The sequence below is a fragment of the Populus alba genome, chromosome 2 (assembly GCF_005239225.2).
Source record: "Populus alba chromosome 2, ASM523922v2, whole genome shotgun sequence".
In the NCBI taxonomy this organism is placed as follows: domain Eukaryota; kingdom Viridiplantae; phylum Streptophyta; class Magnoliopsida; order Malpighiales; family Salicaceae; genus Populus; species Populus alba.
The window spans coordinates 1174716-1179177 of record NC_133285.1 but is presented as its reverse complement, the minus strand read 5'-3'; the positions used below and the strand labels follow the sequence as shown (position 1 = coordinate 1179177).

At 36.0% G+C, this 4462-nt stretch overlaps 1 pseudogene; it reads left to right on the top strand.

The window, feature by feature from the left end:
* Nucleotides 1-320: 320 nt before the first annotated feature.
* On the top strand, nt 321-1560 carry LOC118052620 (L10-interacting MYB domain-containing protein-like; annotated as a pseudogene).
* Nucleotides 1561-4462: the final 2902 nt, after the last annotated feature.

The following is a 4462-nucleotide window of genomic DNA, read 5'->3' as shown; positions in this document are numbered from 1 at the left end:
TTTTTTATTAGAGGAATTTACACTTTGTATTAATGGTGTCTGAACTGGTGGTGAAAAACAGTTTAATTTGTTAGTAAAAGAGGCTGCAACTTTCAGGATGAAGGCAACCCTGTTTTTGTTCCCATTTCTTTTAGTTTAATCAAAATGATCTATTTTCTTTTTATAGCTCATGCATATCATACAAGCTGTGGTAATTTTGTCATTAACATTTTATTTAGATTTCATACATGAGTCTCATGTCCAAAATCTGTCATTTTGGATGACAAGGTTTGACATAATTAGGGATGTAGGGATCAATTGTAGACTCACCTCACCCTCTTATATGTACACAAATTAGGAAAAAACGAGAACATGGACGATTCTCAATCACAAGATAAGGCTTGTTGGACTAGAGAGATGTTGCATGCTTTTTGTGACATATGTATTAAAGCAATTGAGCAAGGTATGCGACCCAACACCCATTTCGACAAAGCTGGGTGGAAGTTTGTTATAAATAGCTTTAAGGATCAAACTGGCCATGCATTAACGAAAGCACAATTAAAGAATAAGTGGGACGGAATTAAAAAAGATTGGAGAATATGGAAAAGGTTGATTTCCGAAACAGGAGTAGGATGGAGTGCTGAACTTGGAACAATTGCAGCTCCTGATGAATGGTGGAAAGCTAAAAACCAGGTCTGTTTTTTTCTGTATTTTTACAGCTGTTCTTTACTGTTTGGTTGCATGCTTTCACATAATTTTTTATGTATTTTTTCATTCATTGTCCCGTGTTGTAGGAGATACGCGGGGCAAGAAAGTTTAGGCATGCTGGGATCGATCCAGCTTTGTGTTGTAAATATGATATCATGTTTACAAACACTGTTGCAACCGGTCAGTATGCTTGGGCTCCATCGCAGGGTCTGAATTCTGATGAAGATGGTGGCGGTCAAATGCACACTAACGCAATGAATGATGACCCTCATCTTCATGAAGGTAGTGGAGATTCTGAGGAGGGTAGTCTTCCCAATTTCATTGCCGATGTGGAGAATATGGTGGCTGGTGTGACTTTTGCCAATAGCACAAGCAATCCCACCGGTAGTAGTGGGAAAAGAAAAGGTGTGCAACAAAGTTCTACACAAAATAAGAAAAAAAAAAAAGGAGTGCCGGAAGGGGATCGCAATTATTTACTCGATTAGATAAGTTAGTGGATAGTGTTTCTACCAAGAGTGAATGCACGTCAAGTGTTTTGGATAAAAAAGGTTGTAGCATAGAAGAGGTGATGAAGGAGTTTCACTCCATTGAGGAAGTGGTGTTCGGTAGTGAGTTGTATTGTTTTGCAACTGAGTTTTTTATGGTTAGAAGTAGGAGGGAAATGTGGGCAACAATTGGTGATATGGACCGAAAATTTCAGTGGCTGAAATTAATGTTCGATCGAAGGGCAAACTACCGACCTTCAAGTAAGTTTACATTTCATACATGGAAAACTTACATTAATGTGTGTTATTGTGTGTTGTATGTTGCAGCAATGAAATTCTATTTTGTGTCAAAAAAATTTCAATGTTTATGTGTTTTTTCGCAGGTTAAAGTGCAGCTCAAATTTGAGGTTCATGAGGTGTTGCTACGGCTGTAGAATTGGAAAATGGGTTATGCAAACGGTTCTGCCTTTGCTGTTTTTCCCAGGTTTCGTAACTTGTAACGTATCATATGTTGAACACTTTTTATGTATTTGTAGTTGTCGGCTGTTTGTTATGTTTGAGAAATTGTTAACAGCTATTGTTGTTCCTTTTAGAAGCTGTTATTGTAGGTTTAATAGTCTACTTTCAATGCTAGATAAATCTGTTTTCAGTTGGCTTTTTTCAGCCTTGAATTTTATATTGTAACGTAATGGATTGCATTGTGTTTTATGTATTGAATGGCTGCTGATTGGTTGAATGTATGTTGAGTTGAAAGGCAGCTGAATGGTTGCACTATAGTTCCTTGCATGACTGTTTGAAAGTTGGTTGAATGGGAGTTGGTACCTTTGAATGGTTGCGGATGGTAAAAATGTTTGCTGCTGGGTTTGGCAGCAGTAAATATATGTTGGTGTGTGTGTTTCTATTTAAGATGCATTAGAATTCCTTTGCATTTTCATTGGCTGGACACAAAATTTGCAAGCATTCCAACGTGTATTGAGGGCTGTTTCAGGAGGTTTTGTTGTTGTTTTTACACTGCAACGTGAAGTGCATTGACTTTAGAAGGTTGGTTGTTAATTTTATGGATGCTTTTTAGTTAATAATGCTTTATATTTATGTTTTGTTAGCAGAATGTTGGTGTAAACAATTGTATGGCTGCTGCTCTTGCAATTAAACAAGTGTATTTATGGTTTTTTTTCAACTGACAGCAGCCCCTTCTCTTTATGGCTGCTGTTATTGTCAATTAAATAAGTGCATTTATGGTTTTTGAGCTTGCTTGTGCATGTACTTGAGAAAAGCCTTAAGTTTTTTTTCATGCATGTGCATGTTAATGTGCAGTTCAAGTGGTAAAAAGTGCTTTGATATTAAGGGTTGAGTCATTGAGAGTAGGCAGTTCTGAAGCCTCTTTGGAAAGATTATACACATGCGCAATGTGCTCCTGTCTGCTAGTGCATTTCCCTACTATTTTTGGGTCTTTTTATACTGCACAATCGGCAACATTTTTTTCACATAACAAGCTTATCTAATTTTTGGCCAAGTCATGGATAATTAAGTTGTAATATGAAAATGGAAAATATTGCATTAACATAAAGAGAAAGTCATAGCTTATAAGAAAGTAGCTGAAGACTCTTCTTATATAAGTAATGTTTTAATCTCAACTCTTATAAGAAAGTTTTTCCACCAAAAAGTCACAATAAATCTATTGTTTTTTCCTTAAACTAATTGACATTTCATATAATAAGTCTTAGGTTTTATAAATATCCTTGTTTGAACTTTGAAAGGGAAAGTCATAGCTTGATGATAAAACTAGATGGAGTAATGTCTGTTTTGAAAGGGAAAGTCTAGGAAACTAAAAATTGTTTTCTACGTTTTACACCTTGCTACCAATTCGGGATTGCATGGCATTTCAAATCAGAACGAAGTTCTCTGAATGCATACTACTCTAAAAGAACACCGTGATAGGATACAAGGGATATGAATATAGGCCCTATATAGTGCAGGTCTTAATTATATAAAAAGGGATTCTAATGTTTTTGCATCAATTGTTCTGAAAAGTTAGCTAATTTCTGCTATCAATTGAAAAGATATTCTATATTCTTCATATATTAATTGAAAAAATTTGATATTACCCTGGCGGTGATAATCGTGTACATTACAATTATTGTTGTGTTAAAAAATAGTGGATGCGTTACGTATACGTTAAAGATGCTCGATCTGTACCGCTTGATCGAACATAGATGTTTTATGTTAAGACTGTCATGAACGACAAAAAAATTCAAAATAATTTAGTCAATGAACATTTATTTTGTATCGGTACGATGCAGGTTAAAAATTGATTAAAAATTTTTTTTGTGGATATGGATGCGAACTGGTTTAATGCGCTGTTTGATGAACATTATGAAAATGTTATGAATAATGTTGGTCGGCATGTGTCCGATGGGTTTGCTGGTACAAGTTCTGTAAGTGGATTTGGAGGAAGTTTCAGTGATGGTTATGGAAACTACAATAGTGAGGTTCAGGATGACGACATAAATCAACAGGATGACGATGACAATGGAGAATTATTTTGGCGTAGAGAGTGTGATCGCAAAAAATTAGTCATCTGCACTGCAGTAGCAATGGCTTTATATCACGAAACGTATATTTATAAAGAGCCATGTATGAATTCATATAACACTGGCATGCGATGGTTGATGGAAATTCTAAATGGTCATTGGATACGTTGTGTGAACATGTTTCGGATGGATTCTGACACATTAAAAAGTTTGGCTTTGGAGTTGGAAACGATGTATGGGTTGAAACCGTCTAGACGGATGAGTGTTATTGAGAAATTAGGCATGTTTGTCTACACTTTAGCTCTAGGAGCGTCGAATAGGGAAGTGCAGGAGCGTTTTCAGCATTCAGGTGAAACTGTTTCAAGAAATTTCAATGCGGTGCTTCGTTCTGTGTGCTTGCTTGCAACGCATATAATAAGACCAGTCGATCCAGAATTCACAACAACTCCATTGGAAATTGCAATGAATCCGAGATACATGCCCTATTTCAAGGTAAGCAATATTGTGTACAAGTAGTTGAATATTTCAAAAGCTTATAATCAAATATTTACGTGCAATTAAATTGATTCGGCAATACACTTTATGTTTTTGTAGAATTGCATTGGAGCGATTGATGGAACACATGTACGTGCATGTGTTTCACAAGAAAATCAAATACCATTCATTGGTAGAAAAGGTATACCGACGCAAAATGTAATGGCAGTATGTAGCTTTGACATGCAATTTACATTTGTTTGGGCTGGGTGGGAAGGTAGTGCT